A 19,125-nucleotide genomic window follows, 5' to 3' on the forward strand; every position below is an offset into this window, starting at 1 on the left:
GATGAAAGCTTAATGTGTTAAGATTCATATTAATTCAGTGCTAAGATTCACATAGCAAGCCTTAAATTTGCTAGTAAAGTAGGTAAATCTTGTACTCATATTGTCATACTGTTATTACAGAATTCAGAAACAGAAGTGAAAATCATGTTGTTGACTAGCTAAACCAATTAAACTAATATGCAGACTTGATACCCATCTACAATGCAACTGTTACCATAAAAGCAAAAAATAACGATTTTGTTTTATTACAGTTTATTTGAAAGTATACCTGTACTATAACTGAAATGTTCTGCGACTGATGAACTGTCCTAAAATATTCTCTAAAATAAATATGAACTTTTTTTCTTATGATTTAGGAATATTTGATCAAAGTGGTACATATATTCATGTAGTAAAAGTGGACATCACTGAAATAACAACTCCAATCAAGCAAATAGGAGAAACAGTTTTCTAATGCCTGAATTTAAAAGGGAGCGTAACATATTAAAATTGTTGTAAGCACATACCTGTCAAGAAGACTAACATAAAGCCTAAAATGGCCTTAATATTTCTTATTCACATTCATGAATATATAGCTGGACTGAAAATCACAGTCATCAATTTTTTTTACTCTTTAAAAAAAAAAAAGTTGAAAGACTCTTTGAGATGGTGTCAGACATGTCAGGTAACATTCAGACAAAATAAATGTTTTCAGAAATCAGCTGAGTGATTTCTGCCCACCTCTCAAAAGCCACTTAGTGTGTTACTGCAGCAGCTTTTGCTGCTAGGAATGGACTCCACAAGGCTACAGTAAGTACTTTCCATCCCAATGTAGCAGACAAAAGAAGCTAGAGCTGGAAGATGAGTACTTCAACAGGGAGCATGCTCAGAAACAAAAACACCTACACCCAGAACCCCTAGAAGAAATCTGTTGTCTGGCAGTCTGTTCTGTCTAATTGACCACATCAGTAAATCACTAAGCTTATTCTTTTAGTTCACCATCTTCATCACCCAAAATGAAATTGTTTTGGGGATGGAGTGCAGAGAAGAGTCTGGAGGGAACATACAGGTGCTCAAGCTCTGTAACTGGGCTTAACCATTTTTACTGTAAAGTGCAGATGGAGGGGACTTGTGCGCTGTTTTTGAGACTAACATATAACAGGTTGGTCTTTATTACTTCTCAGGTTTACATTACTGGTTTCTGAGAGAGCTATTCTGCTCTGTTTCAGAGCAAAGTTAAAGATGCAAGTTTAAATCACAAAGAATCATGGCTTTCAGTCTTCACCTGTTTGATTTTGCTTTCAAAGGGACTGCATGCATCCTCACAGTCAGTTACCAGGTCTTAGCTGGGAGCCAGGATCAAACAGCTGAGAGATGATAGAAAACAGGTCCATAAACTACTTCTCACTTATTCTCAAACATCTGACCACTTCCAACCTGCTTGTTTGATTTTGGCATGAGGCGAGTTCAATTTAAGTTTTAGTCTTATGTTATCAGCTTGCCTCTGCCTTGAAAAGGAAATGCTCACAGAGGTATTGCTGGGAAGCCATTTAGGAAGCTGCTCCTTGCTGCCTCTCAGCTGCACACTAATGGCTTCCAGCTGAACTAACTGCATTCATGCTTCTCCCCCACCCTGTCCCCCTGCAAACCGCTGCTGGAGACGGCCACAAGCCCAATCAGATGTCTTAGGTATCAGAGCCGGGAGCCACTGTTTCTTAGCAGTAACGTTACTGCTTTCCTGCCTATCTCCGAGTGAGTTCCTGTCTTCAGCTCTGCTCCTTCAGTGGTCTTCGGTGAAACGGGGTGAGCACTCGCCCAGGCGGTGCCTGTGCTTCAGCTGGGAGCCATTAACTGACAGCTTGTGAAATGGCAAGGAACAATTTCCTAATTGCCTGTCAGCTGTAGCTGCCTGAGGAACCCTTCCAGCATGCGTCACAGCAAAGTCAAGCAGGTTATTTCAGTTATTTCAGACAACCCCCAGCAGAGATATAGGCTACTCTGGTTTCACTTTTTTGTGATGGGTCTGTTCAGGAGCACTCAGAAATTGTGGTGGTGGAGGAAGCCATACATCCTTAAAAACACTTCACTTTCAGTTACTTGCTCTCAAGCCAGGCCCAGGTCTCCATGATCACATGGTCACGCTCTGGGCACGTGAGGCACAGAGTTAGGAAGCCCCCTGTGACCACACTGGGGTGGAGACTCTATGTAGAAAACCCTGAAGGTTTGTCAGCAGCCTGCAGTGCACCCTGGACAGAGGAACAAGCATCGCTGCTGCCTTGAGTAGAACTTGCATGTTGTCTTATTGGGAAGGTAGGGGAAAGGGAAATCAGCACTTGCCTTTTGCATAACAGCTTACTGACAGGAGGATTCACCCAGGAGGGGAGACATCTATCTTAACAGCTCCAACCTCATTTCAAATGCCTTTAAATCACATGTCACATGAGGTGAGGCTGTTTTGCCTGCCAGGGTACAGAGGATTCTGGAGTGGGGAATGCTTCACCATTACTCTTAAAACTGAATATCAGTGCAGCCAGGAGTGCAAAGGCCTTCAGGTGGGAAGAAGAAGAGGGAAGAAGTGAGTCTATATGCCTATAGCCTATTTGTTAGAGCTATGAGGTGTTAGACTGGGTTTATGTTCCTATTTCCTGAATGGTTTGTGTATTTTATTTTAGCCAGTTCTATATACTGTTGTCCCAGGAGCTGAGCACGTGGGAGTTAAATTGCATTTTGTTTTAGTTTTCAGCTGTACAAGCTCCATAATCAGGGACGTTCCAGTGACAGTATTCTGCCACTTACCACAGCGGCAGTAAGTATGGAGAGAAGCAGAATGGGTGATTGAAACACCTCAGTTTTATCTCACTCAGGGCAAAACATGGAGGGACAGGGACTTGGAGCCAGAATTTTGTAAGTTATGAACTTGCAAAAAACTGAATGACCTTTTTTATACCAAGAGCCAAATGTACTCTAACCATTCTAGATAAACGAAAGAGACTGAACTATTAGTCTGGAGGTGAAAGAGCATGATTTCTCTCAATAGATCTGCATCCAAGAAATGTGCATAGTATCTGCACATTAAAAATGAAAAGCAGCCTTTCTAACTGTTGTCAGCCTGTGAAAGTCTGATTTTTATTTCAGAAACCTCTTTGTTTCAGACATTGCTTACGCTGAATGGGTGGAGATTAAATAAGTTGGCCGGCTGTATTGAATCAGGCCCTTGCTTAAGAGTCCAACAGGTCTCTAAGCTGACAACCAAGAAGAACAGAAGGGGCCAGGCAAAAATATTTTGGAGAGATAGCTGTTCTATTTCATACGTGAGATCAGAAGATAGCTTAAAAATTGTTAGAACCGTAGATATCTAGGTCTTCAAACCCACCTCACTGACGTACATCTCAATAGCAGTCTTAAAACAGTCTGAGGACTGAACCTCACAATATAGTGCATATGTATCCAGCTACAAATTCAAACCCCAGATGGCTCTGTTTTCTCACACTGCAAAAAGACCTCTCTGATATGTTACCATGACTTAAGTGACCAAATCAGCAAATGACACCAGTGGCATTAAGTACTGAAAATGTGACTCTTTCAGAGGGCAAACTGTACACAGCCTTCTGGATGCCAGAGTTGCAGTGTTCTGCCATTAAAAAACTTGACTGGTGGGAAAGATACAGAATTCTTAAACTCTTATCTCAAGCAAAAATGCTTCTGTATTTTTTTGACAGTGTGTTTAAGCAAGACCTAGTCCTGCTGGAAAAGGAAAGAAGCTGAGGCTGCTCACATGACTGCTCAAATTGTCACAAACTAATTAAGTGCTTTCAGCTGTGTCTATATTGTGCCACTTGTGTGTTTACTTGGCTTGTTCACACTCAGCTGTAGGTGGCTCTTTCAAACATTCCTGTGTTTATTACTTTTGTCCCCTATATCAGAATGGTTTTTGAGGAGATATAATATTGACAAACATGTCAAACTTTACTTTCACACCATGTCTGGTAAATAAATGGCTTGAAAAGATGCTGATGTTCACTGTAAGGGAATGTGTAGAATGCAGATGTGGGTACTTGGAAGGAACAGTCACCGTTGAAACTCAAATCTGTAGCTGCTTTCAACACAGATTGAGTGACTGGCTTCTTTCAGGGCTGGGGTGTAATTCCAACCATCAAATGCTGGTTTCTTTTTAGACTATTGTTGCAATATACATAATATCCTTGTGGCAACCAAACTATAATTACAAAAGATGTATCATGCTTCTATTTCCAGGTGCCTCAGGTAAAGTTTTGAAACTTTTCATGTGTGAACTGAACTTTCTCTTTCTGGCTCCTTCCCAGGCATAAATTTATGAAATGTGTAGTAAAAATCTAGCTATTCTAGGCTTCTGAAGCTGACAGTAAGCCAGTGTTTAACTAATTTCCAGTTACATTATGCCTATATATAAATCAAATATCCTTTTAAAAATTACTAAACACACAACTTGTGTGATATGACTAGTGAATACTGGCAAATAATTTTGATTTACCAACTCCAACTGACTAACTAGACATCATAAATTAGAAGTGATGAACAAATCCTTATAAAATTTGGTTTACCATATTTGAAACTAGTTTGCTTTTGTCTGAAAAAAAAATATGCAGGTTATAATTATATATTTTTGGCCTTTTCTTTTTAAATAGAATTTCCCAAACATGTAGATGGCTGTAAGAAACACAGATCCAAAGTTTGCCGGCTCAGCATTGCCATCCAGACTGACCCAATTTTTTTCACACCACTTGACACTTGATATGCAAGGTACAGAAAACAAAACGAGGTGCAATTGTGCAGGAGATTGAACTAGATGGCATCTGGAGGTCCCTTCCAACCTAGATTAGTTTATGCTTCAGAAGGTAATGAGTGAGTACAGAATATATAAAATTAGAGTAATAGGTTTTCTACACCTGCTTTCCTCAGTGCTTTGTAAGTAACTACATAGTTATTGTTATAAATTTCAGTCGAGTTAGCTTAGTTTGAGTGTTAGCGAGTCACAGCCACGTTACTGGAACTGTATTCACTTTTAGGAGAAGCTGCTGCTGGGAGGAAATCTGAAGGACGTTAGCAAGGTCTGACTCCTTCCTGGAGGGAGAACTTATCAGTCTTTTTTGGTTTATAGGAGCAGCCCTAGGTAGAAGGGACCAGAAGTCAGTCAGTGTTTGAAAAAGTCCATGTTCTGGCTGCAAATTTGGGTGAATAGACTAGAGGTAGTAGAAAACATGTTGCTCCTGGCAACCTAGGACCAAGCACATAAGAAAAGAAGAGTTTTGTACAAAATGGCTATGATAAGGATGAGCCCTGATAGGAAGCATGAAATAATGCTGCAGTTCAGAGGTGAAGACTGCAGGCACACACGAGTCCAGTCAGCTCTACGTTAGCTAACCCCTGTGCTGCTGGCACCACGGCCCAAGCCTTGCACAAGCCAATTTACCCTGTTTCCTATTTACCAATAATCCTCATGTTACTACCGCGGCCTATCAAGCTAAGATATACCCTCAGTCCCTTAGCGAGACTGGAGAAAAAAAAAAAAGGAATAAAAGCTTAATGGGATGACAGTTCCCATTGTTCTCAAATTGCGCCCAGATACAGTGGAAGCATTCCACTGCTGCAGCATGTGTTCAGTGGTTACAGTCATGGGCAGTAGGAGAAAATCCTATGACAAAGATGTTGATCACTTTTGAAAATCTCACCTTCAGTTTTTGCTGAACACTCCTATAAGGAGGCTCCTTTATGCTCTGCAGTGCTCCATTCAGTGCAGGAATGTAATAGGAATGCAGTACGTATAACATTTATACATCATTATCATCATCATCATTATCATGATGTGTTATCTGTCTGGCAATCTGCTTGCAATATGAATGACAATTCTTCATATTGGTCATGTTTTTCCATGAAGCAGATAATTATTGCTGGCAGAGAAAGGCAGCTTGGATTTAAGAAGGCACCAGATGTTGCTAAAACTGCTTTTAAACTCTTTGTTGCTTCCCGGAGCTTGCAGCGTACAGAGAAATTGCAGCAAAGTACTGCTTCACCAGAACTGGTAGCCTAATTTCTTTGGCTGTTTCTGTTATACTTTAACCCCAATGTCTGTGTTGTGGACACCCAAGGCAATCAGTAAATCTAGTCCAGGTTCTCACTATGGTCCACTGGCATCAATTAAAGATACTCATGGCAGCTAGTATCTGCCTTGTTGAGAACAACCTTGACTGGAACCCATAGCTAAGGATAGCTCAGCTTGAGGCAAAGAACCACCTAAATTACTTGAAAGCTAAATATCTTTCCTTTTAGCAAAATATTTTTGACTAAGTCTTGGCATCAGAGGGTGAGGCTTTGACACTGAATATTGGCTTCAGTATCAGCTGTTTGAGACTATATGCATATATGAAACTGGACACCAACTTCAGAGATTCCTACTTAAGAGACTGTTTCTGCTTGTCAAAGACCTGTATTTTCTATGGGTTTCTCCTAAGGACCACATAATGTAATTACAATTAATTACTTGAAAGTTCTTGAACAGAGATACCATCAAATGTAATCTTATTGTAGGTTAACATAGGCAAGTTGGGAAGGGACTTATCAAAGGAAATCAACTGGACTGCATGTTTTGCCTGAGTCTGTTACCTATGGCAAAAACCGTGATCAACACACAGTATTATATAGACAATGTATTTATGGATCTCAAGAAGTATATATTTTCAATTATTGTTTCCAGTTTTATAGGCTTTGTTTTTTTTTTCTTTTTTTTATTCTTTTTTATAATATATGTCAGCTTTCTGACTTCCAGAAAAATGAATGACACCATTTATCTCCTCTGGAAAAAGGTAGTCTTTAGATAGTTAAAGGAGTTGTTGTTAAGTTTTAAAGAGAATTACAAATTGCGTAAAATCACAGAAAGTTTCTTTTAAAGATCTCTTGGGTCTGGTTCTCTCTTTACAGACAGTAAATTACACAAGCGTGATTGCATTTGTGATATTTCACTAGAGATACTCCCAGCCTTACAACTGTAAAGTAACAAAGAAGCAAGCTTCACATGTAGATTTCAATTTCTCCAGATCATGCTGGGGTGTAGTGCAAAAAGGGCAAGGAGACAATCTTCCTGAACAATAAGCCAGTCCATTTTAACATCAAACAACAAAGTCCTTCAAAGCAATCATACAATCAGGCATTTATTTGCATTGATAAAATGTGTAGCTATCTGATTGAAATAATGATTTCAATTATTATTATTATTATTATTATTATTATTATTATTATTATTATTATTATATCCTTAACCAAGACAGGTCAGACCACCTTCATTACCTGTATCATTCTGTGTCATCTGGACATCTTACTGTCTGTAAGTGGAGAAAAGTTTAGTGGAAAGAATAGTTGGATTGTTAAAAGTATTAGCATTTCATTATTATTCTTAATTAAAATGTCACATAAAATGTCTCATATCTAGATGCCACTATCTCGTTTTCTAAAATGCTATGCCTAAAAGACAAAGCTAAAGGTTAAAATTAAATGCAATTATATTCTCCAGGAATAAAATGGGTATACATTAAAAGTATAGTTAGGCTGTAAATTCATTTAAGCTTTTAAAAATTACAAAGGAATATATAAAATGCAAATTAAAGGAGAAAATCTTATTTATCTCCCCTGTTTGTATGGTAATTGGCTGCTTTTAATGAATTAATCTTATGCACAGACTCCTGCTAAATTAGACTACCTATAATGTACTGTCTTCAAGTAACTTCACATTCTCATTATGGCCTCCCTAATTTCTAAAGTAAAATTAATATAATTAGGGAGCAAATCAATACATATTGATCTTGAGTTACTTCAATGGAACAAAAGAATAACAGATTAAAAGGAGGTGATTTTTGTTAGCATTGATTTTGTTAGCAGGCTAAAACAACAGTGTTGAAGAATTAAGTCTTAAAATATTTTCCTTCCCTGAACGATATCCTCTGGTCATTTTATATTCCCTGTGAAGCATTTTTGCATGGCTGTGTTTGAAAGAAATGAAAAAACAATCTTTTTGCCCTCTGTATTTGGGTGACTGTTTGCTTATGGCATAGTTTTCTTATGGCAAAAGACATTGAGTGTATTTTCTTTTCATGGAGATCCATTTCAGGCTGCAAATTATTTCATCAGCCTATGTTTCTCTTTCCGAGTGTAAATGAAAGGTGGATGCATGCTGGCAAACACTACCTGAATAAATAACTGGTGGTATACTGGGATATAATCAAGCATATGCAGTGAGGAACTTGAGGTTCATAATGAGAAATAATGGAAGCATTCACAGAAATCAAAGCCGCAATGCTTTTCTACATACCCACCAACTTATTTCATGTGGAAGAAAATGACACTTCCTAGCAGAAGAGAGTAAGTTCTTTTTATTGTATTCAGGAAGACATATTGCTATATAATGGCTTTAGACTGACATTTATTAGTAAGGTGTAAAGGAAAAATAATAATGTGTTACCTTGGCAGCTGAAGTCCATATTCTAAAAGTTGCCACTGGGGATGGAAATGTCTCAGGTGGTTCTAGACAAAGGCTTGTGCTGCTCCACGTTCCTTTGGAGCCTCCACAGGGCACCAGGCTGCTGCTGCAGGTAGACTTTACCCAAACTCATAAGAGCATGTTGATTGAAGTCAGAGGCAGTTAATTTGCTTTTCACATCTTAAAGTCTCTGCAGAGCGTAAACCCTTTTTCCTAACTCATATTTCATTTCTGTATTTCACAGAAGCTTTATAATATGTGAACAAATTCCCTTGGTGCATGTGATAAATCTAAATTGCTTTGTTTAAAAAGGTAATTAATTTAGAGTTTTTCTTTCAATTTTCACACCATATGAACATGAATAAAGCCTTTCATGGTGTATAAATTTATGTGCAGTGATTACCCAAATGAATGGCAGAAACAGCTGCACCTTAAATCTTTACACTGAATATTCTGATTTACTTGAAGCTAAATTGCAGATTCTGGTTGCATTTCAGACATTCATTTAAACGTAATTTTAGGGAAACAATAGCAGCACATATAAGAGATGTTATAAATATTAGAGGAAGAAGAGCTGTTACGTTTTATTTGCGAATATACAAAAGGGTTTGCACTATATAACCTTCTATACTAAAAATGGGGCTTTGATGGAGGTAAGGTTAGTTGAATATTTAACAGTATTCCACATTAAGTTATATGTTGATACAATTCAAATACAATGAATTGTGTAACAATGTAAAACATACCTGACCATCTACATGACAAGTAAGAAAGCTATTGTTTAGTATTAAATTTTGCAATTGAAAAAACAATACATTTAACACAAAATCTTAGGGACAACCACATAGATGTAATGTAGAAGTTGCCATCACTAAAAAAATAATTTTTTTTTTCTTGTATTAAGACACAGCCCCATTCTAAGCTGGCACAGTGGAGGATAATGGCATTTTAAATATTTTTAGGAGAATATAAAAAACAATTATATGTTTTATAAATCAAATAACTACAGTTGTGCAACAATATGACATTACCAGGAAAACCGGGAGACTTTCTCTCTTCTTCTTATAGAGCAATATTTACTTTAGCTCTTCTTTTTATTTATTGATTACATTATTTCTGCATTAAGAGATATTATTATACCTTATTTAATTATAATTTTCAGATGTACTTGATCTTAGACCCTATTTGAACAAACAAAGACCTGATGGTAGTGAATTTTGACTTGAGGTAAAATCTAGGTGTCTGTGCTATTACCTAAATAGTCACATCCAGTCTTGCTGGGTGACAATTATTTTTATTTCAGTTTCATAGGGAATCTCAAGAAAAAGCATCAGGGGAAAAGACACCGTTGTCAGGAACAAACAGATCCTGGAGCTCAACAACTAAATGGCACTTCTTGTTGGTGTCCATGAAAACAGAAATTGAATTTGGGGGATATCCCCTGAATCATGATATTCAAGGTCAAGAATACCCTATTACTATCTGAGATCCTGTTTAGATCTCAGGTTCGTGTTCTCCTAAGCTGAAGTGGAAGACATGAAGAAGTATTTTTCTGTGAGTTCACTGATTGGTAAGCAGAGTTACAGAGAAGTGAGGATTTTTGTATTTGAATCCTTTTAAGAGAACCTTTTTTTAGGATTGAAATGGCAAATGATCTTTCATTGTTTTCCTTTCTCTCCTTCATTTCCTTCCTTCTTTTTCCCTCTTCTTATATCTCCCCCCCCTTTTCCCCTTTCCCTCTTTTGTTTCTTTTTCCCCCCTTTTCTCTTTTCCCCCTTTTGTTTCTTTTCCCATTTTCCCATTTTTTCCTGGGTTTTTTCCTTCCCCTTTCTCCTTTTTTTTTCTTCTTTTCTCTTTCACAACATTGACAACCTTTTCTGGCAGAGCAGTCCTTTTGACATCATATATGGATTCCCACATCAAGACCAGAAAGTGGGAAGCAACTCTTCTTCCTAGAAGTGGAGAGCAACCCTTTGTGGGCAGAGTTAACATCCAGCATGTCTTGCAAATAATAAGAAGAGGTAGAGATGCCAGAGAAACAATAGGTTCATTCAAAGAAAAAAAACAAAACCAGAACTCACTCAGTACGCTAACATCTAGAGCTGCTGGTTCCAAAAGAGTTCATCCATGTTTGTGTAGTGTTATTGCAAGACCTAGGAGTCAGTGTTAAATTCACTCTCGTGACCCAAAGATGAACTCCTAATTCAAAGGTGCTTTATTTTCCTTTTAACTGGAAGAGATAGGCCAAATTCACATTTGGCTACGCCAATTAGAACAATATCATGGAAATGAGGAAAAATGTCTTTTTGGGTTTTTTTCTGATCCTAATTTTTAAGCTATAGCAAATATATTACTTAGCTAGAGAAAAAGGCGAAATAGCCAATAGCCAAAACCCTGAGAATAAATGCTAAATCGCTTACAGATTGTCTACAGCTTGAAGATGGAAGGTTTAACAGAAGAAAGCTGCTCATTAAAGTAAAAAAAAAATATTCTAAAGATTTGAAAATTAAAAAGTAAAATTATAAACTCACGGAGATTATTTTTTCAATGAAAACTTTACCAAAAAAAAACAACCCACAGGACTGTAAAAAAGAACTAAGGAATTATAAAATATAAAAGAAAGAGTCAAGTTAGAGCTTAGGAGAAATTAATTTGAAGGCAGACCATTTCACATACAATTGTAGCAGAGAAGCTTAAATGGAGGAGAAAAAAAAATGAGGTAGGAGGATAAAAAAATGGGAGAAACAAGTAAATGGGGTCCTCCTGGTGTCTGCCTCCTGAGACAAAAAAGTCTGTGCTTTGAGCACACAGGCATGTGTGTATCCATCCTTTGAATTCAAGTCAGGAAAACCACTGGAAAGACTGCACTGGGAAGATTTCCTGAGAGCAACATATTTGTGCCTGAATAGCCATACACACAGAACAGAAATCACCAAAGCCAGAGCCCTGGTAGATATTTCTTGGTGAAATTTCTATGGATATATACTTCCCTTAGAAGCATGAAATCTTTGTCACCTAAGATTTCCTGAAGAAGTAAGATTTATGGAATGGAACTGACATTTTAGGAAAAGAGAGGTTATCATCCTCATTTCCATATCCACACCTGGATATATTTCCATCCCAGAGAACTGTTGAGAAGATATCGATCAGCAAGTTAATTTTAGTTTAAGTATAACACTGAGCTAGATTTATGTTTACTTTTGGACTTCAACAGTTTTTTAGCTTCCCTATAACAAGTCTCACAGGATCCAGTGACAGATTTTTTTAGTCATTGTTGTGAGCCTTGCTAGTCCATTGAAAAAAACCTTGTAACAGCCATCACCTCATGGAGAAAGGATTCAGTTTAAAATATTGAATGAGAAAAGGGGAAAGAGAATATGCTAGGATACGGTGAGAATTCAATTGGGGAATCTAAAGTGAATCTCAGACATGGAGAACTATGCAAGATGGGTTAAGTTCAGCAGATTTGGAGAAGCTTATTACTGCCACTTATGCAAAGATTATATTATTTTAATATAAGGGTTGGAAAAGGGTTGGATTTTTTTAGAATTTTAGTGGTACTTTAGGTGAGAAATAAAACAGATCCCCAAAACTTCATCTTTCCTAAGAAGCACCAAGATTTTTCACAGAAACATCTCATTTATTGCCAAAGAGGATGACAAAAGTATAATAGCAAAGGGTGGTTGGAGACAGATAAAGACCTCCTGAGCTATAACAGCAAGAGCTGTTAGCGACATTTCATGTTTAAATGCTGGTGGGATTCTCCAACTAAGAGTTCTCCAATGTATCCCAATATTGCCTGCTACAATAATTAGCAATTACCTTGCTCATATCATACCTTTGCAGTGGTGGCAGCCATACCCTTATGTTGGCAATCTTACCAACATAACCTTAGTACCCAATAAATATGAGAGTATTCAGTAAATTTACAGGATAGGAGTTGACAGATAGAAAGTATGGATACACCATGAAATAAATTCACAGTTACCTTCAGAAAGGATAGCTTATTTTCAAAGCTAATTTATTCTGTAAATCAAAGTGACTCTCATAAAACAAATGGGCTAATAGCCAAGATTCCATAAGAGCAGCCCTTTAAGTTTCATATGCAGAGTTATTCATACAAGCCTGTGCAGCCTGTCCAGCATTCCTCATTATTTCCCAGAAGGCAATGAGAAGCCTTGGATATTTATTGGTTCAAATAATGTATCACCTTGATTGTACATGACTGGGTTCCCCTTGGGTGCCATAATAGCATTTGAGTATGGCCATAAGGTATTTGGTAAAGGAATTAATTATTATTTCTTCTGCAATATCTGGGTGCCTAAATTGTCAGGATTGGTAATATCTCACATGATGAGTGTAAAGACTAGTCAAATTTGAAATTGCTGTATGAAATTACTATTATGAAGAAATTTAAAACTTAAATTACAAATGAAAGCTTAAGGCAAAATCAAAATGTCCCTAGGGAAAATTTACTCTTTGTCAAAACTGTGATTTTTATTGGAAAATATTCTTCATTCTTTGAGTTCTGGTGTATGGCTATTTTGCAGAGTCTGTCCAAAGTTTCATCTAGCTTCTGTGACAGTGAAAATTCTAAATTATTTAAAATTCCTTTACTAAAGCAGGTTTATAATCACTGTGGACAAAATACAAATAAGCTCTTGCTACTTTTTTTTTTACTAGCCCACATAAGCTGTTGTAGGAGGACAAAAAGAGCAGATGAGCATGAAGGTTTCTTTCCTTCTTTCCCATGCCTTTTTTAGCATAGGAAGCTAAAAATTGTATTTTACAAGAAAAATCAATAAAACAAACACTGGGAGCAGGCTATACTCCCAAAATCTTCAAAACTAAAATTAATTGTAATACAAAACATCAAGTTTATATAGCCAAAGTCAAGAAAAGTCAAGAAATCCACAAAGTTTTTAACAATTACTGATCATATTCTATAAATACTCCATTCGTAATCCTGTTTCCTTGTTAAATGTGAAGCTTAATAGATTATTGATTATGCTGTAAAATCTATACCATAAAATATACAAGATATGCGCAGTGGTAACATTCAGGTTGCTCTTCTAGCATTAACTTTTATGTTTCCTGACTCTCTGGATTTTAACTACAACCTTAAACGTTACATTTTTATACTAACAGTTCATGTGGCTCTTACTAAAATAAATTGCACCTACCTTTAACATTTACCAACAGACTAGAAAAGTAAGACAATGGTCTTTATTCAAAATTTGTTGTGACAGTCATGACAAACATATGGATAGTAACAGTCTTACAAGCAGGATGCTTATCTGTTTTACTAGTTCAGAAAGGTCTGATTGATGTGAAAGACCAAGGTCTCTCTAAAGATAATTTAGCCATTTCCATACAGTTTACGCTTGTGTTAGCTGTATCCTGCAAGGGGACTCCCAGGGGGATTTTCTCTGACCTTCCCTCTAAAAGGTAACACATAAGAGATTCCTAAAGGAACCATCATCTAACAAGACTAATGATAGCTTCCATGCCTATTATCATTCAGTGAGAGAGAAAGAGACTTTAAAAATGCAGTACCACATTCCTCCCTTGATGTTTCTCATGATCTATTAAGGTATTAGATGCCAGATAAATTAATCATTAAAAACTTACAGTTAAGTCTTTACAAATAATAACCAGGTGTACTTTGATTATTTTTTAACTCACTATATATATTTATATATTTCTGTCACTAAGCACAAGCGGTACAAGACAATTTGTTTATTAATGACTAATGGTTAGCTAAAGTTCACAAGAAGACCCCTATATTCTTCAGCCTTTCAGTGCATTAGAAAGTTAAGAGGATTACAGAAAACCATCCGTTCTTCATTTCTAAAATAGCTCACGATTTGTCATTCAGCTATCCTTTCATGTTATTTTGGGGAGTGTGAGCTATTGTGATGACTGTTTATTAGTGCATATAACCTGCCACTTGATTTATTTTTCTCTTGATCAGCAGTACTTTGCTTAAAAGTTTCTCCAGTACAGAGTTACTACAGAGAATTTGCTTGGGAACTAATTTTTATTGAAGTAGTCCTTCTCTTTTATCTTAGCTTTTTTAGCACAAAAGAGATGATCTACATTTTCTTCTAAACTCTTGTCACTAAAATATGATTATTGACATATTTTTCAGTGTTATATCCAATGTGTATTTTTAATAAAGAAAAATAAAGCTCTTTCAGAGTAGTGATGACTTGTTGAATTTCACTGTTACCACAAAGATCTATTTTTTTTTCCGGGGTTTGTATTTAGTTAGTCCCATGGGGACCAAGTGCCTGCATTTCTCTAGTGACCATGTTGCTTTCTACAGAAAATGATTGACCTGTATGGCTGGAGCTTAAGTTTCCTGGTGTGAACTAGGTCAGCTCTCTTTCTAGATCCCTAGGTAAGCATGCATTTGCATGGAATATGGGCAATTCTTGGTGTTTCTCCACTGTAAAATAACAAACATAGGTGAATTCAATAGAGTAATTCCAAATATGTTTTTAAATGCTAAAAAAAGTATTCCAACAATAATGTTTATGATGTATTTTATCATCAAACATCAAACCTTATCTGTCAAATCTGTGAATCTGTCAAATTTGTGAATCTGTCAAATCTGAAAACAAAGTGAGAGAAAATATTGCACCTAGAATTTTGAGAGTCCCCATGATAAAATCATTTCACAAAAATTATAACATTATCCAGAAGGGAAAACATTAATAATAGCATCTTTGGTTTCCTCTGTTGGACTGTTCCAAAGCTGTAAACCACCTTTATCCCATCTATCTTTGCTCTTTTACTTGATTAGGAATCTGGTCTATGGGCACCAAAGAAGACCATCAAGGCTAGATCAGATCCTAGGCAGGCTGAATTGATTTTGAAGGTTCCTTTCCCTCTCTCCAGCAGAAAGCTCTAAAAATAGAAGCCTTAATTCTAGCAGTATTTTTCTGACCAAGAAGGGAAAAAAATACCCATAGAGTATCGATCTTTTAGTCTTCTTCAAGCTGGATTCAGGTATGATGATCAGCTCCAGGATGGCTTGCTCCTTATTCAGGTAGGTGAAAGAAAGCTTTTGGGTTTTTTTCCTTCATAGGGAAGGACGGAATATAGTTCTAAATGTATCAGAGATTATCACTTAAGTTATTATACGTTGTCCATTCAGGCTGGATACAGCGGTGAGTGGCCCAAGAGACAGGTATGCAGTGGGGTAAGGAAGGCAAGCAGAGACAGAGAAAAGCCATTGGGTATTCAGCATATGTAAAGGCTGAATCTTTTTCTCTAAGCAGTATTTGATGTTAAAGACAGCACTGCTCACCTGACATTTTTCCTGTTATCTCTATGTAAGTATTCTGTGCATTGATTAATTTTTTTTTGGTAACTGCCCTTTCTAACATTTCTCATTTGATTTCCTAAGTACCCTGTTGAAGACTTATGTTCAAATCCTATAAATGTAGAAGTGAATGATTGCCTATAGTGTTAATAAGCAATAAAACCTCCAATATAACGTTCATATAAGGCAAATGTTTTATTATGGGAATTAAAAAGGTGTGGTGTGGAGGAGAAGTGAAGTCTGGAATGTGGAAATGATAGAGATGAGGAGCACTGTCATAGGAAAAGAATGTTATACGAACAAAGGGCAGCGAGGAAGTGATGGAAAAGCACATCAGAGAACCATTCGCTTGCTCTGTGGCCTGGCTGTTTCTAAGCATAATAAAAATGAGAGATATGAGGGTAATAAAACTCATGCTAGACACATCTCTAAAAAGGGAACTGACCAAAGAATAAAAAAAGCGCTTTCCTCCCATATGTTTTAAATTTCCCAGAGTGTATTCAGCTCCAGTAGCAAAGTACAAAGGTACCAGTGGCCCCTGGCTAATTTAAGATATAGGCTGCTCTGACGAAGGGGAATGTATGCATGGAGCAAAAACTTTAGGGCCATTCTGAGGGACACTTTTTTTCTTATCAGTTTGTTTCATAAATGTCTGTATTGTCGTGAAATACTGTGAACAGTTTAGGAAGGGATTCATTTTGGATGTCTGTAGCAACTGTATGTTTCAGGAATGATATTCAGCTATGATTCTTAGCCTCATCAAAGGCTTTAGATCAGATGACTGTGCCTTGAGTTCTTAATTGGCAAGTGTTCTAGTCACTATTCAATAGTAAATAAAGCTTTTTCCCTCCCCTAATCTATATACGTCTTCTCTGTGTCATATTGTCTCAAAGCTTTAAACTCATTGACAATGAAAAATACCAATGTAGATAAACTGTTTTTTACAGTGTCCTTTTTGAAGAGCTCACGCACTTGTGTGTAAGCACAGGTGTGCAGGAAAGAGTTCTGGAGTGTCTCTCCAATGAGTCACTGATGTATCAGCCTCAGGTCTCAGCCGCACTTTGACTCAAACCTCCTGCCTCTTCTTTAGTTCTAAGAAATGCAGAAAATATATAGTGATAGCAAGAGAATTATCACTGAAATTTAAAAAGAAGGGACAGAACACTTCAAAAATCTTAATTAGATCATCACTCGAACTAGTAAACTGAAAATGTAGTGGTTTTAGAAAGGTCTTGTTGCAAATACTATTATCCACAAGGCAGTCTTCTCTGTGGAACAGGGACTCGGGCGAAGGCTGAGGAGTTTCACATGTTAGGGTGCAGTTTCAATACCTTGGCAGCAAAAGTGTCTGAAAGTGTAACTGTCCCTCACTCTGGTTGCTTGGTTCCATGTCTGTGTTGCAGCTTGCCACTGACCATGATGACAGATTTGCTTTTTAACCCTTTTTCTGCCTACCCACTAGGACATTTACAGAGAAACAGATGAGAGTTAGGAAAGGACAGCATGGGGATGGCAATGAACCATGAAGGGGAAAAAGCAGATCGTCTTCTACCAGTTCCGGTAGAGTTTCTACCAGCTCTTCTGGTAAAAGAAGTGAAAGAAATGTAACTTCAGCTGTAGTTAGAACTACAAAAGGCTTATTTATGAAGAATTTAGTTTTAAACTGAATTTGGTTCATTTATCATATCTCAGCTTCTTTCAGAAGTGGAGACCCGTATGAAATTTTCTGCAAGGCTTTGAGAGCAGAGATTAGATAGCTGCAATTAACCTTCAAAATAGGCATATTAAAGTGAGAGTCGTACAAGTCAACAGAATGGTGGCCACCTTGGCCAGCATTTCCCAGAAGAAATTAAGATTTTTAGTATAACATCAAAAGTAGATTTATTTTGTCCCATATGTGAAAATGTTTGCCATAGTTCTTTAATTTAGTCTTGAAAATTACACATTTGGATTCAGAAATATTGAAGAATTCCATGCAAATTGCACTGCAGCTGCCTTGTGCATGTTATTCTATATCAGCTTGTTGACCATCATGCGCTATGAAATCCAAAATACCTGCCATGGTGAATTCAGAATGGAGAATCCTGTCTACAAAGGAGAAGAAAGGCATTTGTCACCCAACAGTGAACTCCCATTAGGACCCAGAGAAGAATTTTGTAAAAACGTACTTTTTTCTTTTTTCCAGAAGGAACATGCATTTCAGAAAAAAAAATAATAAATTAAAATCTGTCTTCCTAAAAAACAAGTTTGACTGAAAATTTCAGCCACCTGTAACAGTCTCTTAGGAAGATTGCTGCTATTGCTTAGAGAAAACTGTTCTTTAGGTCTTTTATTTGTTCAAAAGATTTTCAGTGTCCTTTCTGAGGCACTGACAGCTATTTTCTGAGTAGGTAGACTCTTGTTGCTATAGTAATTAAAGCCAAAACTAGTGCCTCAGTCAAAAGACTGCGGGGCAATGTTTGTTCCTGAGCTGCTATTGCAAGTAGGACTGTATTTACACAAGCTCCCTTGACTCTTCATGCCAAGAGTAGCAGAAAAGAAATAAAACATACATGCACACTCAGATGCACGTGCACACACTCTATTGGGGGTATGAAGGTTTTATTGAAGGTAAACATTTTAAAGACGTAGCCCCAGAAAATTCAAGGAGTGTACAATTTTGTCCTGAATTGCACGCCAATGACATGAACTTATCAGGTATGAAGTTGAAAAGAGATCTTAAAAGTCCTTAGGCATTTTTAAATAATATATTTCAAAAGAAGTTAGGTGTCTGAATACTTTTGAGAATTTGGCTGAAGTGCTGCTAACTGTTCTGTGGCATTTTACTGTTAAACTGAAAGGTGGTAGAGGGGAGGATTACCAACAGAATAACTTAAAAGCATATATTCTGACACCTATCATTTGTAGGGGTTCAATGAGAGACTAGATGTGTTCACATAAGAGTTCCTCATTCTCTCCCTTTCTCCTTGCCTCCTACCTACCTTTTCTTTTCTTATTCATTTTCTTTCTTGCCCCTTCCCTTCCCTTCCCTTCCCTTCCCTTCCCTTCCCTTCCCTTCCCTTCCCTTCCTTTTTTTCTCAATTCTCCTTTTTTGGGAGACAAACAGGTTTTTTTATATAAATGCAGCTGTCTCTAAAAGCTGTCATGCTTTAGTATGACAGCTTTAGTCATCTATAGTATACTAGCAATACAGTTAGCTATACTGACATAACATAGGATGAAACAGTCATAAGACTTAAAACTGTTAATTACTGATGAGATGTGATATTCCCATTGCAATTATGCGTTCTTTCCCTTTGGGTGATAGGAA

This window comes from Calidris pugnax, unplaced genomic scaffold, assembly GCF_001431845.1.
Source record: "Calidris pugnax isolate Ruff unplaced genomic scaffold, ASM143184v1 scaffold219, whole genome shotgun sequence".
NCBI classification, from domain to species: Eukaryota; Metazoa; Chordata; class Aves; order Charadriiformes; family Scolopacidae; genus Calidris; species Calidris pugnax.